At 29.4% G+C, this 20,078-nt stretch overlaps 1 protein-coding gene and 1 long non-coding RNA gene across 4 annotated transcripts in view; one reads left to right on the top strand and one right to left on the bottom strand.

Annotated features, from left to right (window-relative positions):
* LOC107452888 (titin homolog) overlaps positions 1-13,070 on the bottom strand; it is a 74,760-nt gene extending 61,690 nt beyond the window's left edge. The window contains exon 1 of one of the 2 annotated variants that reach the window (XM_071179037.1): positions 12,739-13,070. The gene's annotated coding sequence lies outside the window, so the exon portion shown is untranslated. Of the gene's footprint in view, positions 1-36; positions 373-12,738 lie in introns of those variants that run through there. The other variant, XM_043044687.2, reaches the window with a different exon arrangement.
* A 115-nt stretch (positions 13,071-13,185) lies between these two features.
* Positions 13,186-20,078, top strand: part of LOC107452898 (uncharacterized) — a 112,912-nt gene continuing 106,019 nt past the window's right edge. For both annotated transcript variants that reach the window (XR_011636473.1, XR_011636474.1), the window contains exon 1: positions 13,186-13,327. This is a non-coding gene — a long non-coding RNA (uncharacterized lncRNA). The remainder of the gene's footprint in view (positions 13,328-20,078) is intronic.

The raw sequence follows: 20,078 nt of genomic DNA, 5'->3' as shown, positions 1-20,078 counted from the left end.
AAGTAAATAACGAAGAAACTAAATTCTTCACCGTACCTTCTAAAACTTGGAAGAGCCACCTGTTGATTTAAATTCCGTCAAAACATCCAAAACACTATTGAAAGTGGAAAGAAAAGCCATTAACGCGAAAGAGAATCTTCCCAAGTGTATTCGAAGAGGCATGAGATCGACTTCATTAAAACTTTTCCACACACAAGACAGCAGAGAGTCCGGCATGCGCACACGCCTTTACACATGACTGGTGATCAGCAGCAGGAGATGGCCGGACAAGAATTGATCGGGTGACTCAACCACTGGGACCCACGCGGAAGATGTGCGGTCAGCCTAGGTTTTACAACAACACCGCCCCGATTGCATCATCGTCTTTCGGATAGTGTTTATGGATTGTCCGTCATCAAGTATTAAAGTTGACGTGGAGGTTTTATAATGTTGGAAAATGCTGTGTGACATTGTTTCAATCTGGAAGTGAAACAATCCGAATGGAGTGTGACTAGAGATTAGTCACATTGGCGCACCTTAAGTTTAACGATAGCAGTTTCCCTCTACACTTTATGCGTAAAATAAGATTTATTTTAATATAATGGTTTGTGAAACTAAGCATTTCTACAGTTAAAATATAATTATCAATACAAAAAATTGATACAATACGAGAGTGTTTCAGAAAAATTTTAATAACACAAATTTGCAATAGAAAAACTTTTAATATCAATGCATAAATAAATTCAATTATTAAGGAGAAATCCAATACTGTTCAAAATAATACTAAATTAAAAATATAATAATTAATTATGAATATAATATATCGTATATGAAGTACCCTGATGACTAACAATTAGTCAATTTGCATGTTTTTTCCATGCTTTTCGATATTTTTTTGTATTTAGAATAATATAGTTTGAATTTAACGCGAACGTTTTAATTATTAAAGAGATTTCGGTAATACTTAAAAAGAATATTTATACATATTCAGTTTTGACTAGAAAAGTTTATTATAGTAATATTTTATTAACGTCGCACTAGAGACGCATAATGAGCTATTGGCGACGGTCTAGGAAACATCCCTGAGGACAATCCGAAGACATGTCATCGTAACTTTAATCCTCTGCAGAGGAAATAGCATTCCGATTTGGTAGCCCGGCGACCTGCGCGCGACGTCTAGCACGGTTTCGCTTACGGTAGGAAAGTTTAACGATGACCGATACCGTACATCCTTGGTCCCATCGCAGACTGATCAAAGAGGGACTTATCATCACTGGGAATTGTCTTTTTCCGATAAGTTCTCTGCGGGACAAAGTTTATTATAACTATTTTTAACTAAAACACCCTTAAGTTAACTAACTTTATTGATAATTTTTTAACCGTAAATTATTTTTCAAATATCTAATCACAAGTATTAGAACATGCATACAAAGCAAACTAAAAACATGCTACCACATGTTTTTACAGTAAGCACTTATAACACATAGATGAAGTTTTGATAGAAATAGTTGATAGGCAATGTCACAAATTAAGGACATTGATAGGTATAAAAATAAATACAGTTACGCATATTTAATAAAATACAAACAACTAAAAATAAATTGAGTTATAACTTTACCTAACAAAGTTATAGGAAAAAATATACAGAAAATAACAGGGAAAATAAACCTAAAGGGTAGAACGCATTGTGTCGCACGTCTTTTTCACAATGTTTTCTTAAATTAATAATTTTTAAATATAAAATCATAATAACATTTCAGGTAACACATAAATATACAACATTTAAATGAAAAATTCAAAATAGGCAAAAGGGTATTTACCCACAAAGCTCGAAGTATTGTGTTATAAACAGTGGAGAAATATCAGAATTTTAATATCGCGAAATATCAACTATTTATATATCGTCAAGGAATATATTATTTACGATATATCAAGAAATATCCCTATTTCACGATATGTATTCCCAATTTAACTATAATTAGTTATTCAGCTGAAGGTTTCTTTTTAAAAATATGAGTAAAACTTTTTTTTCTATTCGCATTAGGTACAAAGCATCGAAACATCTTTACAAAATATTTTTTTTTCTCCTCTCTAGTGACTAAAATGTTAATTAATTTGTGACATCTGCAAGACTTTACAGTAGAATAGCTTTTATTAAAAATTTTCAGAAATCTTAGTAAAAATTTGAAATTAAAAAATAAAAATTCGAATCCATTCTTGTAGTATAAAGGGGGGGAAATTCAAAAGAATAAAAAAAAATTCAATTCTTGATTATATTTTTGACTTTAAAATTTAATGCAAATATTTTAAAAACAGTTGAACTCCTACTTCAATTTTTTTTTTATTTCGTTTCCTTTTTGTACCTGTCTCAAAAATATGAGAAAGAAAGAAACTAAACTAAAATAAATAAATGAAATTCACGATGAGAATGTATTCTCAAAAGCATATGTGAAATATATATAATATTGTCTCATGAAAATTCTGCATAAGTTTTAAACTAGTAAAGAAAAAATACAAATTATTCCCATCATATTAAACTATTAACCCGAAGAAGACAAAAACTTGATTGATTGTACACTTTCTTGAATATTTAATCCACTCAAATATATTGAAAACGATTTTTAATTCTCACATTTTTTTCAGCAATTTTTTCTTACTCCAAAAATTTGAGATTACGCGAAACAAAGGTAAAAACCAAATGAAATTTATGATGGCATCATCAGCAGTCACGAATCAACATACATCTTTGTTTTTGAAAATATCCAGATTTAATCACGATGTAAGGAAGAAATAACCCTGATGCCACTGACACACGAATAAGCCACCCATGCTTTCTCACTCACAAAAAAGAACAAAATTCACACCCAAAAGCATCATCGAACATTACTTTCTCTGTGGTTGCCTTTAATCTATTAAGATGATGTTGAATGAAAGACCCAGAATTCGGACGGCAATTTGTTGATAAATTAAAATTGGACCACCCAGTGTCTTAAAAAAAGAATAATAATAATAAAAAAAGAATGAAAGAATAGAACGAAGAGGAGAAATCGAAAAATAGAGAAGAGAAGGGACTGTTTATCGACCGAAGTTTCTTCCGTTCAGAACAAATGCGCGTTCTGCTCTGCTTCATAGAGGGACGGAGAGAGCGGGAAGCTAGGCTTTTTATCAATCTTCTTTTATTTTGTTTTATTTTTATCTTCTTCCTATATGTTCCTATTTGAGTCCATAAGAGCTGTTTGAAATTCTTCAACCATTCAGGTAAGAGGGGGCGAGGGTAAGAAGAACAAAAGCTTATTTTAAAGTTGTGGAAGTTTATGTATATACATAATTTCTAATGAAATGGCAACGTTGTTATAGCAGCTTATTAATTTAGTTGCAATGTAATGGATGGCAATGTTATGTCTAAAGTTAAATATAAATTGCTTAAATGTTATTTGCTATGTATCTAAATATAATATCAAGAAAAAAAAGTTGCTTAGATTAAGTGCCAAATACGCTATATGTTTTTATTTTATTTATTATTTTTTTAAACATACAAACCTTGGTGTTTATAGTCGTAGTTTTTTAATAAAAGTAAAATGTATTTACATTAACGGTGGCGTAATTTAATTATTACTAAGCTTGAAAATAAAAAAAGTTCTTCGACCACCAAGATGCGAATAATATTTGGATGACATTTAAAGCCAGTGTGGATCATTTACAGAGTATTCACAAGGCAGCAATCTAAGCTCGCCTATCAGACTTTGGAGCTGGGGCATTTCCCTAAATAGACGTAGAATTTAATACAAAAAGTACCAGATACAACTCATATACAGGAACTCGTTGGTTTCTCAAAATTCAATGCGGATTTCTACTTTTTATTACCATAGGCGTAGAATTTAATATAAAAAGTATCAGATACAACTCATACAGGGATTCATAGATTTTTTAAGATTCAATGCGAATTCTAACTTTGCGTAACCATAGGAGTAGAATTTAATATAAAAAGTATCAGATGCAACTCCTGATCAAAGCTCATAGGCTTCTCAAGAATTAATACGAATTCCAAATTCCCATGGCTAATAAGTCTTGACCACAAAAATGTGAAAAGGAAACCTCCATGATTAATTCCAGATCATGTTGCCTTTTGTTGAATTAGATAGATGATGATGAAGAACTGTTGGGAATGCTAAAGAAAAGGACAGACTGAGGGGGGCAGGTTCAGATCCCTCAATTTTTTTTTTTTTCTTCTTAAGGGCAGAAATATTGAAAGAGCCAGCTGAGCTGGGAGGGGAAATTTCCTATTGTAAAAAGGAATCTTTTGTCCTGTCAACGGGGTGAACAAGAGATGTCAGCCATGGAGATAGACTTACAATGGATGGCCTATTCCTACTGAAATGCCTAAATAATTTTTTTTTTTTCCTTTAAAATATTAGGAGCAACAATGGTACCTGTAGCTAAAAGGCTGGTGACTCAGATAGACCTGAGCTCTTAGTAAAGGCCAAATAACATTTAGAAAATACTTTAATCATTTTAAAAACTAGCTTTAAAATTTTTAAAATCAATTAGCTTAAATATTTTTCCCTTGTAGTATTTGACGCGTGAACTTGTAATGCAAGTCCCTAGCAACAATATAACTTGGGCCCTTATTGGAACCATATTCACGAATCTTGGTTCAATAAGGGTTCAAAGGGCCGATATTTTACCGATATCGGCCCTATATAGAGTTGTCAGATTCATCCGATATTTTATATTCATTACTCAGCCAATGCAGGCGCTATACTGAATGTATATAGTCCAATATTGGCCTTATATGGGACCAATATTGAAAAATATAGACATTTCAACATTGGTCCCTAGGTACATGTTCATATAGCACCGATTTTAAGACCAACTGGGGATATTTTTTTTTATTAGCTTTAAAAACAGAATAATAAATTGTCTTATTTATTGTCTTATTATTTATTTCCAGTAAGAGAGAACTTAACTTATCAAACTTTTAAAGACAGTATTTGTAATCCTTTAGGATTATTAAAAGTTAATTTCAATATTTATTTCTTTATAACATTTAAAGCATTTGACTTGTATCTAAAATGCTGGTCACCCAGAAAAAAGTATTAAAAAAATTTTACATAAAATTCCTTTAAACATTTTCTCAAAAAAAAAAAAATGTTTCAAATATTTCATTTTGATTGTTTCACTATGGTATATTATGTATATTATGATTTTAAATCGTATGATTTTTTTTTTTTGTTTTTTTTTTCTCGTGTTCGATTGTAGGATCACAATCGTTTTTTAATTTTTATTGACGAGAATTAAAATATTGCAATCAATATTACTAAAAAGAACTTAAAGGAATAATGAGAATAAGAAATATTAAATTCTAGATAATGTTTTTAAAAGTTACTGGATAGATTAATAATGAATGCTGCATAAACGATATCTTACATATAAAATAAAACAATATATTTCTATATGTAAAAAAATAACTTGATTCAACTTATACTAAAATAAGTGTTGTATGCTTATAATTAATTTTTTAAAAATATCTTTTGAATTTAAATAAATTATTCAGCAGTACAAATATTTTTTATTTATTTTCATTTAGCGGATTTTGTTATTAAATAAAATTTAAATATGAAATTACCTATTAAAATAAACTGACAATCATAATCAATAGATAAATCATTTTTCCGACTGGATTTCATGATTTTGAAGAATCACGCAACGCATAAAATGCTCAGTTTTTAGTTAATATCAAGCATAGTGTAAATCGTAATCCGGAAATTATTAAATCAGTCAAGGATTTCACAAAGAAATAAATAGAAAAAAAAAAATGGCGAAATTGAATATTCTATCAAGGAATACGTACTTAAAAATGATAATAATAAAATATGCGTATTAAAAATGAATAAAGTGCTATAATAGGTCAAAAGTAAAACTCAATCAAGCAAATATATTTCTATATAACTCTTGTCAAGTTAAGGAAAAATTAATAAAATCGTAAAGAATAAGATTAAAAAGGAAATTGGCGTTATCTTGGAAGAAAATTGTCACTCAATAGAAAAAAGTAAACATATATATTTTTTTCTTTAAGTCGAAAATTTCCTTCTCTATTTACGTGAATTATGCAAGGAGGGGAGGGAGGGGAAAGGAAATAGTTCAGGGCTAATCACGTGGACGGTCTATTTCACAAAGAGCACGCCGATAATTGAATACTTATGACAAAGAATAACGCGTGAGGCTGGAAAAAAGAACTTTACGGATGATTTTTTTGATATTAGTTACTAAATATCACGCTAAAGTGAACAAAAATCTCGCTAAAATGGATTCATCGCGTTGAAGCGTTTTTTAAAAACGTAATTATTGTACAAATACGTGAGTTAGGTTTTATTTGATTAAAAGACATACATGAAATTTTGAAATTTCGGTCGTCATTTCGAAATTCAAAATATTTTATTTAAGTTACTTGCAAGCTAAATTTTATTTCACTTTTTTACAGTCAATCTTTTTTTTAAAAAAATAAAAATTTAGTCTACGAAATAAAAATTAAAAAAAGCATAAAACCTGTGCTACAAAATTTTGTGGAAAAGAAGTCTTTTCTGTAAGTGCTAATTTTTTTCTTCTTTATCGAATCCATACATATATTTTTATTTTATTTTATGCCTAACAATTTTTAAATAGTTACAACTAATTATATGTCACTCATAATTAGAATAATTCATGTTAAAATACTGATATCTATAATAATAAAATGAAAAGTTTATCTATGTGCTTGTCTGTGTCACTTTTATAACTCAAGAACCATTTGTTATATCATTTTGAAATTTGGACAGCGAACAAATTTAGCCCTCTATACATTTTTAATATATATTTTCGAAAAAATGTGATAAAAAAAATTGACGAACAATATTTGCCAATGAAAATTTCTAATGAAAAGTGAATAAGTGCTACATATACAAATATAGATAATAATTCAATAATACTAGTTAATCATGTCTTCGGATATTAAAGGATGGGTTATTTGCTATATTTTGGTATTTTATTGATTAATTAGAACAGTCAGTATACCGCGTTCTGCAAATCCGATTACATTCGTACCGAAAACAATGAATACACTTTAAACTATTTTTAGAAGTGCCGCCGTGGATTGATCGTAAAGACACGTAGATCGAGATCGTAGATTAAAGACATAGTAGAGCACCGAAATCAAGCATCACAGGTTGCGGTCAGTAAGCGGATGGGTGACCACTTTGATCAGCCTGCGTAGGGGCCGAGGGAGCGTGGTATCGGCCCTCGTGAAAACTGTTCTACCGTAAAGTGCTCGACTTCGCTTGCAGGTCGTCGGGCTACCAAGGCAGGGAAGCCATCCTCTGTGCAGAGGATCAAAATTGCGATGACATGTCTTCGGATCATCCTCGGGGATGTTTCCCAGACCGTCGCCAATAACCCACTGTGCAGTTTACTTACTATTTTCAAAAGCAAAAACTTTATCTCCTGTCTTTATGCCTATGAGAATCAGAATCCACATTACTATTATGTCAGCGTCTGCAATCTTTCAAAAATCTTTTTAAAAATTAGAGGTTTTTCCTTTTGTTTAAATATAAGATGATGCAAGTTTGCTGCGAGGTGAATAAATAAAATACACATGACGGGAATTTTTTTTCTCCCCTTTCCTGCAAAAATTAACTCTTTTTTAACGATTAGCATAAAATATTCCGTTAATGATTATCATGCAAACGATAGTAACACAGTGCATACTTCTATTATGACATATAATGTTTCTACCTATTTTTAAAGTTCTGTACTAAATTTACAATTTTACTTTAATGTAATTATTAAGAAATTTGTTTCATAAATACCAAAATAATAAAATGCATTTCATATACTGCATAAAAAAAATTTAAATCTTTATGTGTTTGCTTTTCATTAACTATTTAACTCTAATTTTTTTTCCTCAAAAGAACCTACAGCTTATTGAAAAAAAAAAACAGGTTCTTTTTTTCAACCAACTTCGTGGGAGGGTACAACGAAAGATGACATTGATTCAATGAAATAAAATATAAATAAAGGTGGGGTAAGGAAGGGGAATAAAAAAAAAAAAAAAAACTTGCTCATCCGCGGATTCTTAACGCGTCGTATGCTGGTGGCGAATTCGCTCTGCGGCGTTGCCGGCATACGGCAGGGGAGGAGGTTGCCGTACATTTCGCTAAGGTCACTGACACGTCAACCAACTGATTTCATCTGGATTTTAATTGCTACATAGTGACTATTATTGCTATACATGCTTTCGGCACTCTCTCAAATCTCGGATGTTGCCCAAACTATAATAATGACCGAACATTTAGAAATAAAATCGGGCAGGATTCCAGGCAATAGGGTGGGTATTGTGTGGATATTTTTTTTTTAAATATATTAAATTAAGAATTAAAATACACAATAGGTAGAATCCCAAACTGGAATTTTAATTATTAAAATTTCAGAACATTGACAATTTCGACGTAAGCAAAATATTTACTTTGAAAATATAGTTTCTTTCCTTTCTTTTTTTTCGAATGGAGAGTGAAATTTGATGTACAATATGCATAATTAAAATATATATATATATATATATATATACAATTGCAATCCTCAAATAATGAAATAATTTTCAGAACCAAGCTAATTAAAATAATTTTTTTAAAAAAACATTAGGGCTTCAAAGGTTTGAATTATTTTGTCATACTATTAAAGTCAGTTATTAAAACATCTTTCNATTTGAGTTCTAATATTGCTAGTTTTATTTTGGAAATAATAATAACAAAAAAAAGAAGATATTAATTATCATTCATTAAAAAATTGATTTGTAATTATAAGCAATTACACGCCGTGGTTCGTCATTGGGTAGGCAAGCTAGTATCCACGGCAGCAGGGTCCCAGAACCAAGATAAAACGTCTGTATGCACACACTATATTCTTTTATATGCAATGAAATCTGAAAATTAATGAGCTAAGACAATTTCGTACTTCACTGGACAAAAATGTATACATTACTTTCGAAGTCGGATTATAAGCATTAACTATTCTGGCTAACACTGCCGACATGCGTATCCATGTTAGTCGGTTTGATTACCATTGGGTAGCAGGTGATGCGAGGAGCTGTGCACAATGTGATTGACACTGTAGACAATAATAGTGTATCGTGCATGGACAAAAATAGTGCATCATCATAGTAAACAGAATGTTCCTTAGAATTATTAATTTAAAATTATCGAACGAATCCGAGTTCTCTGATTCCATAGTGTTAAAACATGATATTTGAAGATTCGAATAAGCACGGGAGAAATACAAATATGTTTGGAGGAGGGGACTTAATACAATAATGACCCTAGTCGAATTAAAAAAAATTTTAAAAAGAAAACTATTAGTCATAAAAAAATAAGTGCAGATTAGATTTTTTTGGATCCACCAAACTTTTTACTTTTCTTTGTTTATTAATAGTATGGAAATTAAGAAATTATGTGCAAGTATGTGTTTATGTTTAAAGCTTTTATTTGAAATTTTGCATAAAATCTATTTCTTTTTAAAGAAAAATAAGAAAGATCAGTGAATTATTGTTTAACAACTTACAGTTCAGATGTCGAAGGTTTGGTGTCAGTAAATTAAAGTCTTATCAGTTATCTAAAGTCTTTAATTTTTCAACTGGGCCTTCTGGGGGAATGAGTGGTTATGATGTTGCCTTCTGTGTTTGGTATAATGTGTGTTATACTGGTTATAATAACGAGAAGTTTGGCTCGGCCCTATCCGTGGAAGGCTCCAACTGAACGGCTATAGAACTGCATCGAGAGTCAGTTGTAATATGTGCTATTCAGATTACAATAACGAGAAGTTTGGCTCGGTTTTTTTTGTGGAATGCTCCAGTTGAGCGCCAGGCACGTATGTTAGTTATGGCTCGTTAACAGGCTTGAGCGTTAGTTATAATACGCGCATTATTGTTCATAATATCGAGAAGTTTGATTCGGTCTTCCCACCCGTGGAAGTAACTATAACTGGCTCGTGCGTTAGTTTTAATATGGGCTATACTGGTTATAATGATGAAGAATGTATATTTCTATGGTTATCTAAATAGTACAATCATAGTACGTGAAACTATCATTCGAATCCACTTAGTGAATTGTAAACTTTCACTTTAATTCAAACATCTCCCAGCGCAATTTTTTTAAAAAGAAAGCTGCGTTTATGCTTGAACGCGTACATGCATTTTTTTTAGTTTTATTATTTACGCGTGTTTTAATATGAACTTATAACTAGCAATTGTATAATATTGAAACACGTAAGAAAAAAAAAACCATTTTACTTTTTAAAAATTTTACTATGGTTAAAACAGAGAATATTTTAAAAATAACCTTTTTCTCTTCACAATACCTTCTCACCGATATCTTCACAATCATCTCTGCGAGGCTCTTAAAAATATTATAAAATATAAGCTTCATACTTTTTAATGTATATCCTCCAAAGAATTTTATGAGCGACTAAGAAATAGCGCACTCAAATAAATCTAAATTAGAAACTACTCATTTAATAGTAATAAAAAAAATCGAAATGACTGCTTTAAACTATGTTTATTATCTACATAATCTGCTCGTGCAAATATACGCACATTGCAAATAGTTCAGCAAAAGAAAAACAATATAATTAATAATTATTATTATTAAATCAACATCGATTTAATCAAAGAAAATCGCGTTTATATGCCAAGATACATGATAAAATGAACCATAATTTAATTTTTATTACTTACTGATCAAATTAATACAAACTATACGACGAGAATCTGGTCTAAACATTCTCAGGAAAATGAACAATGTATCTAGAGAGGAGCAAAATTATAATTTGAAAGGCGTAAATTGTAATAAAATGCGCACCCCCCTAAATTATAACATAAACACTAGACTCCATTGAATTATTTTTTTCAGTTTGTCTTTTACGTTTACTAACACATCTTTTCGAACTTGAAATAAAAAACTGATTTAAAACTTTTTTTTTTGTTGTTGGTAGTTTTATATTTCTGGTCAATTGGATGAGCTAAGAAAAGAGATACAAATGCTCTATCCTAGCAAACTTATACATAAACGATATTATATTTGCCTGCAGTTTTCTACTTAAAGGCTTTGAATGTTAACTATGTATTAATGAAGAAGAAAAAAAATTATTACAACTATATTAAAAAAAGGCTTTTAAATCCTTACAAATTATAACTATGTCTAAAAGAAATAGTTACAAACTATGACTATTACTTAAACAATAAATCCTTATAAGCTATTTCCTTCTTTTTTTTTTTTTTTTGGTTTTGTATAAAAAATATATTTTTTACCAACTATAACTATGCCTTAAAAATATACACTTACAAACCACAATATAACTATTCTTAAAAAAGTAAATCCATACAAATAACGATGATTTAAAAAAAAAAAAATCCTTTCTGAAATAAAAAAGTCTGATAAAACAACCAACTGACAATGTAATGTAAAACCTATTAAGCAAAAAAAATACTAACTATAATCTTAAAACGACACTATATATTCTTGCAATAAAGAATTATAAAATAAAATATTCTTTAAAAAAATCCCTCAAACAAAAAAATAAAATAAAAAGTTCCAAACAAATAACCTAAACCGAGCCTCATAGAATAGAGAGAGAGAGAGAAAGCAAAAAAAGAGAGAGAGAGTACGCGGAGGGTTTGCTTCCGCGCCGAGAGGAGCGGCGGCTGCCTTTCCAAAGAGGAAGAAGTCCTAACGGGGGTGGCCGACTTTCCCTCCGTGTGGCCAACAAGTGGCAGCCCACCTCAACATTCACAACAAAACGTTTCGAATGGAGATATACGTTGTTGGAATCTTAATTAATTTTTTCCCCATATAATTTTGTCGAGAATAACTATTAAGTATCCATTCCAAATTAACAACTTTATTTTTCAGTGAAATAAATTATGCAAAAGTATATAATTTTAGTAATAAAAATTTAACTGGGTTTAATAACATTAAAATTTATTTTATTTAAATATATTTTTTAAATAACATTACATTTAATTATGAATGAAAAGTAATTCATAGTTAACTATTTTTAATTGCTTGGTATTGAGTTGTTTGGTGCTTTATGAATAAGTTTATTGAGAGTATGTGAAAAATTATTAATTCTGAAACTTTCGTATTTTGTTTGGGGAAATATACACTCATTATGAAGGCTTTATGGAACGGTATTGAGTTGGCCAATTTTCATTGCAAATTTAAGTTTTTGGTATTTCAAGTTATGAAACTGCGATTATTTTTTTGCGAATGAATTTTCGCCCTATTTTTAAAGCAAAGTTTTTTTTTTTTTTAATTATTATTATTTCAGTTTAAATTAATTTCTCAGTCTTGATATCGTTTGAAAAAACTTATTCAAATTTTTAAATCTTTTGGAAAAATATCAATGAAATGAAAATCTGAGGGCCAAGTAATAAGTGCTAAGTGAAGTAAGTTAAAGCTCATAGTTTCACTCAAGTAGAAAGGGAAACTTTAAGAAATAAGTTATTCAACCCTATTAATTTATTAATATTGAAAAACGATGAAAAACCTACTTTAAATTTTTTTTTTTTTTTGGAATTACATCTTGACTTAAAAATTTGTGAAGGCGTATTCAAAAAATTAAAAGTTGAAACTGTTTCCAAAAATAGAATGGGTTATGTTTGGAAGAAAGTTTTTTAGCCCCCCCTCCGTTACCCTACTTATTTATGAATATATTGAAAAATAAACAAAAACTTACTTAAATAAAAAAAAAATAATGCATCCTTTTCACAAATTGTATATTCCATGCGTAGTCCGTAAGTTCACCATAACAACATACACATTGAGCAGCACAACACACATGCACAAAACAATACTCTTCTATACCGACCGAAACCCAACTAGCCGTCTTTGGGGCGGCATGCGAAATACAAGTGCAAAGGGGGTCAAAATTCGGAAGTAGAAAGCGGGGGGAAAAGCAGAACACTTCAGCGTACGCCTGCTCTTCTCTGATTGGTCGGTCGCGGCCGGCCCCTGCCAGAGATTTCACTCGTATCCGACTCTTGGCCGCGTGCCAAATTGCTGATTCTCTCACGGCTTCCCCCAAGTCACGAGGGCCCACAATTGCCCTTTTAAAGAATAGTGTCTCCAAAATGAATTATTCCTCTCTACTATTCTTTTCATCATTCGAAAAGAAATCGAACAGATATCACCGATACTCATATTAATCCCGATCTACCTGTGATCGCGCTATGGATACCTATGTTTATGTGCGTGATCAGTTTGGCGTCGAAAAGAAGATAAAAAGGCAGCCATATTGGGAAAAGAAGTTAATCTGAGATGCTAATGTAAGTAATGTTATGTTCTTCTATTTACATATTAGAACGTTTTTTTTTTCTTCTTTCATCTCCCAACATCGATCTTTCATCAAGATCTTTAATTTTCATTCCTTAGTTTGTGGCTGTACAATTTAAATGATGCTAAAATTGTTGGTGGAAGGTCGATGTTCGAGGTCAGTCCTGTCCCGCCCATTCTTTCTTATGGTTCCGCCCGAACTAAGTTCCAAAAACGCCCTAGGCCTGATAAAAAACGGATGCTGGCCCCATATTTACTAATGATAGGGTAAAAAAAAAAATTCATCTTGTATTTAGGGGGTACAAGGGGGGATTTTTTTAAGTACTCGAGATTGCCGTGTGTTATGACAATGTAGGAGCGGCAGTACTTGACTGTTGTGTAAAAATTCCACTGTCTTATTGTTTCTAAAAGAGTCACTAAAGTTAGCATTTTGTGCACCTGCGTTTTATATCTATGAGAAGCAGTATTTTAAGTCACTACAACTTCACAGGGCAGTTTTACATTACCAAATTATTGGGATTTTTTAAAAATACGTTATTGAAGCTGCTTCCAGAAATTGTATTCTTTACTTTAAAGCAAAATTTATTCAGCCTAGAATTGGCTGTAGTATTGTTTCATTTCAATTTGCAGCTAGTAATGAAATTTCGTATGCATCCATCATTTCACTCTCTATATCACATGAGTCTTTTATATTTCTAAATTATTTTGATTGACCATGATCGAAGCTTTCAGAAATTGTATTATGTAGCGAAATGCAAAATTTATCCAGGATAGAAGTTACGGTATAAGTTAAACGTTTGTTACTTTTTGAGTATTAATTAATGCAGGTAGAGATTAAATTTACGATTTCGAGCAATAACATGCGTTAGAAGTTGAACATTTGGTACTTTTTTTCTTCTTAAATAGTATCAATATTAAAATTTATTTATTTAATTTTGATAAGTAAGTTGTTTAAATATGATTATTTTTATACAAAACAGAAAGCTACTTTATTTTAATGTCGAATGTATACTTACTATCCTTTAAAAACAAATATTTTTTTTTTTTTGTTACTCGGAAAAGAGCGAAAATCTTATTTCCACAAATCGTATACTACAAATTTTGCATGAAATAAATAATACAATTATTGAATGCTTTAATCATGGTCCTACTAGATATTTTAACAATTTTGAATTATCCTGTGAAATTGTATTGATTGAAAATGCTTTTCTCCTAGGATTTCAATGCAGATGTCCTACTTTTAAAACTCACTGTATATTGCAATTAAAAAAAATTTAAATAAATTAACTGTTAATAATGCAAGCAATTTTCTTCTGCAATTTTAACATAGTTATTTTGATTGTTGTCTGCAAAATTTTGCTATAATGTTCAGTTTGAAATTTTTACTTTAAAATCTTGTATTCAATATGAAAACTGTTGTAAGTTGGTCCTTTTATTCCAATTGCATATAATTATATTTGATTTGATTTGTATAATATATATAATAAAATAATAGAAAAAATATATAGAATATAATTTGTATAATTATATTTGATGGTTTTACATATTTTATAAAGAAAAAAAATCATTTAATTAATTATTGCCTGAAAACTTTTTTAGGGTAATTTTCAAAAGTGGAGTTTTTTTAAGATAGATTTTCAATAATTATTAACCATTATTCAATTTTTATGATGTACTGCAAAGCTGTTTCTTTGTTTTAAAATTGTAAAAACGACACTTTTTTTTTTAAAATATTTTTCATTAATACAATACTTTTACATTAGTAAATTTTATTAAGGACTATTCTGAAGTTCAGCAAATTTTTTAGTCGATACATGTTTTTCATAAATGTTCATCAATGAACATAAGTGAATTTTTCTGTTGATTTTCAATAGCTCGCTAAAAAAAAGTTAAAACTAGAAGCAAACAGTGATAGAATTCATGCTAGTTGTATAGGTAATAGCTTTTGTATGGGTGGTGTTTTCTCCAGCATAAAATATCGAGTTAAATAATAGAATCTTTCGAACATTTTTTATGACGTAGTTCTAAATTGTTTAATTTTCTTTCCCTCCCGAGAATTTTTATGCCGATTTAAGGATAGCTTGGCACGTGTAGCATACATAAAGCCATACTCTGTGAAATATTCTAAATAAATCACGGAGTTAGTGCAGCATTTCTAAAATTCATTTTACCATAGAATTAATTTTTTAAAAAGATTTTTTTTTTTGCCCTTTTAAATGTTTTTTTTTTTCAATATTTCTCCCCTATATTGTTCAGAAGATATTTCTATGGTTTCGTTTTTACACTACTTTTTTTTTATGATAAGATTTTCTTTTATACTTATCAGGAACCCTTTTCAAACGATTTTTCTACACATCTATCGAACACTTTTAGAATAATTTTCTGTACTTCTTATTAATTTTATTTGTCTTTCAATTTTGGTAACGTGAATTAGGTACTGCATTAAATAAAGTATGGTTTTATTTCATGTAATACCCATTCTGTATTTATGTAATACCTATTTCAATAATCACAGTTGAATAATTATTAAAATTTTGTTCCATTTAATTTGATGGAATTTTTTATTATTATTCTTTTCACTTATGAAGATTACTAAATGACTCATTGTATTACAGTTAATCTTTCTTTGCTAAATAAATTTATATGCATGATGTAGTTACCATAGTAACATTTGTTGTTGCAAATTACTTAATTTATTATGAGAGAAAATCGTAAAAGAACCTATTGCGTAATGGAGATGTCTAACAAAAACAATTTAAGTAATGAACTCCTGAATATCTTTACGAAATTGCATTCAAATAGTGTAAACCACTTGTTAAAGTAGATTGACTATTTTTAACCAATATTTTTTTGTTCAAACTTCTTTACAGACTTAATACAGCTCACTTATATTTTGATAATGGAATGACAGATATTTGTTTTGGTGTTTTAAGATTTTAAATGCCTGATGTTTGGTATCCTATAAACTATTACGTTATGGGCGATACACATCTGAAAGAGTTAGATTAGGCTTAGTCAGAGTGAACTAGAAGAAAAATAATTTTAAGTTAAATAAAGATATTTTTAGGGGCTATACAAATATTACGTGCTGAGCCTGTTTTTGGCATTTTTGTATTCACCCTTTTCAACAAATTGCTAACCCCCTTCCACGCTGACGTAAATTCGTAACACCCTTCCCTTCCTGGTTGTTACTTTTGCTGTAGTAATCCAATTTCATGAATTTTAGGATTAAATCTAGATAAAAAGGTGTGAATTTAAATTAAATTTACGTTGAAGTTTCAAACCTCTTAGAAAGATTTCTTTCCTTAATTTTAGTTTTTATTTCAAAATGTGTCCAAGTGTTATTTTTTTACCAAATTTCTCAGTAATATTATTTTTTCATGCATTTTGAAAATAAAAGGACTATAGTGTCTTGCATAAGCGTTATATTTATTCCCTTTTCTTCTTTCCTTTATGTGCTTATTTAATATTTGAACGATCCCGTAGAAATAGTTATTATCATTTTTTTAAAACAAATTCGATGTATAGGGTTTCAATTATAGTTTTTTTTTTAATGATCATTATCCAAGTCAATTAATTTAACAGAATTTGAAAATCGCATCAGTAGTAGGTTATAATAAATGTTGACATTTTTAATATGGTAATAATATTTGCATAACTTGTTTATCGTTAGAAAACGTTTTGTGAAAAAATTCAGTAAATGACACACACTAGAGAACTCATTTTTTTGTTGCATTTATACAAGTACTTGATCTTACCTAATTCAAGTTTTATGGGGATTTCAAATCTAAAATGAGTTCCGTTCTGAAAGATACAGATTTTTTTCTTAAAGTTATATTTTTAGTTTCGTTTATTTTCTGTCTGAATGATTAAGTTTATAAAGAATGTATAGGTTAACGTACGTATGTTATTGTTAATGATCGAGATGGATGTTTGTAGACTTCCACTGGTAAATGTTGACAAACACGTAGTCGCTTTGGTAAATGTCCGAAGTTAAATGTCACTTGCATACGGTATACTATACATTTTCCCGGTATGCCATACATCAATGGTTTTTAAAGTTGAGTGTCACTGCCCGGTATGCTCTACATCAATGTTTTTTTTACGGTCAATTGTGACTGCCCTATATTCATTTAACTGGTACTCCAGACACTGATATTTCTCCTAATCTATCCTCAGCTGATATTAAAATATCGAATAAATACAATAATATTAACGAATCAATTAATATCAAATCGGATATAACAAATATTTCGAAGATTCACTAAAGCGACTATGTGATTGTTGACATTCTCCGGTGAAAGTCGACATTCTCTTGATCATTCACGGTAACTCATACACTTGTCTGCAATATCATGCAAATATCACTTAGACGAAAAGCATACGACTTAAACTTATCTCATAATAAACTGAAATGTATTATTGCCTTCTTTCTACCACGCACTATGTATCAGAGAAGTGGGGACACTTAGTATTCACTCGAGATTATTTTTAAAAAAATCAAGGTTCAGACTATATTAATAAATCGCATAAAAACTGTAGCTTGTGGAAAGAAACAGATTGCAGATTTGAAAACAGGGCTGCGAAAGTATCTAAAATTTGTCAAAAATCTCGGGCAACAAAAAAAAAAAAAAAAAAAAAAAAAAAAAAAAAAAAAAAAAAAAAAAAAANAAAAAAAAAAAAAAAAAAAAAAAAATGCTCCCCAGTGTAGTTAAAGTAGTACCAATTTTCTAAAAAGTCGGCAATTTCTCGAACACTTGTGACCATAACTGCCACACCAATAACAATTATTACTTATGTTCAAAATCATTTTCATAGTAGATAATACTTTTCTTTTTTAAAATTCTCAAAATCAAAATTTATACGTTAAAACATAAACATTGAAAATTATTGAGAACAATGAAAATTTTCCCACAACAGCCGTACAGGCAGGCAGCTATTTCTTTTGTCTAAAATAATTATTTTTTAATCTATTTGTAAAACTCATGTAAATAGAAGTAGAATTTTAATTTTTTTTACTTACGAATAAAAAACTGAATAAATTAATAAAATGTCTTTAAAAAAAATTTTGATGTTTAATTTTGTGGGAATTTTTTTTTTAATATGAAGATTTTATATCTGTTTGATTTTTTATCCATTGGAATTTGTAGCCAACTAATTAAGAAAATTCGTTAAAAAAAAAGAGAAATTTTACTTTGAGTGAGCCAACAATGGAAGTTGCATATCAATTGATTTAAATTCATCTCCCCTCCCTACCTCCCTTCATCTATGAACTGAGAGTGTTTTTTAAGTTATTTTATGTCTTCTTTTTTGAAAATGCGATCAATTTCTAATTTGTTTTTGTAAAATTAGCATAATACTGGTGAATTTCACAACTGTGTTGTTTTTATTATTTTCCTAATTTTTTTAATAATTATGGGTAAGGTTTACAAAAAATAAATTTTCTTAAAATAATACTAAATTGATTTTTCCCCTCTATCATCTCTGCAGTGATGATTTTAGATTTTTAATTGTTTCTGCTAATAATCTATACAAAAAGCCTGCACAAAATTTATAGAATTAATAACTGATCGATTTATTACGTGACAAAATGCCTTTTATATATGTGTCCTACCTGCGTTAATTAAAAAAAAAATTACTTAAATTGAATACTAAAATAATTTTTATTAATTCATATTAAGTAATATACAAAAAATATCTTTTTGAGTCAATTTGACTTAAGATTGTATATAACTACACGCAAAAAGTTACACTATATTATATTATGTCATAAAGAAAAATAATATATTCATTTTGTTTTCGTTATTCTAATTCGACGGCCGGTGCTCTGTGGGTTCTAGAGTTCCGTGATAGAAAATATTTAATAAATCTTTTTCCTCTTATTGAATATTTTCAAAATAAAGTTGTCTTTTATTGGTTATAATACGTCTTTATATATTTACTGTATAAAGTCTGGGTTCCGCCGAATGATCATTTAGGGTTCCATAGCCGGAAAAAAAATTAGGAACAGATTATCTAATAAGTGTGAAATGTTATATCTAAGCTTATTAAACAAAAATAATCTGCTAATTCAAAAGAATTCTTATTTCCCAAGCCTCCACTCTTCAAAATTTCTTTTGTGTGACAGATTATTTTAATCATTGTCCTTTTTTTTCTACACGAAATTTAAATTTATTAATTTTAATAATTTTTTTTTCTTAAATCATTGACAACCCTGCTACACTAAGAGATAAACATTTCCCTTCATGTCTGTGTTACTGAGAATTCGGTATTGTGTATCTGAAGTATCAGATATTTTGATATTTCATATAAATTACACGATATTTGTCTACCCTGAACCTGAATTACATTGCTTCAAGTGTTCTTCATTCTTCAGTTCAAGTTATAAGTTAATTCAGAAAAAAAAGGTTATTTGATCTTTGTGCTTTCGTTATCATCATCAATCATCATCTTTCCCTTAATTTCTGCTTATACTAATTAAAATCATGAATATAATGGATGTTTCTATTATATATACATACATACAGGGGTCTGTTTAGAAGAAATTTGGGTCCGTTAACAAACCCTTCACAAAATAATTTATCTTTTAATCGGACTCTTCATAAATTTGTTTATCTTTATTATTGAATTAATCTTAACTTAATTAATTATGTTTAACTAGCTGCCTGCTGCCTAAATTTAATTAATGAATTAATTTTAACTTAACTTAATCGAATAAACCCTTCCCGGGGGGGGGGGGGAGAA

This window comes from Parasteatoda tepidariorum, chromosome 3 (assembly GCF_043381705.1).
Source record: "Parasteatoda tepidariorum isolate YZ-2023 chromosome 3, CAS_Ptep_4.0, whole genome shotgun sequence".
NCBI lineage: Eukaryota > Metazoa > Arthropoda > Arachnida > Araneae > Theridiidae > Parasteatoda > Parasteatoda tepidariorum.
This window is presented reverse-complemented; position numbering and strand designations above follow the sequence as displayed.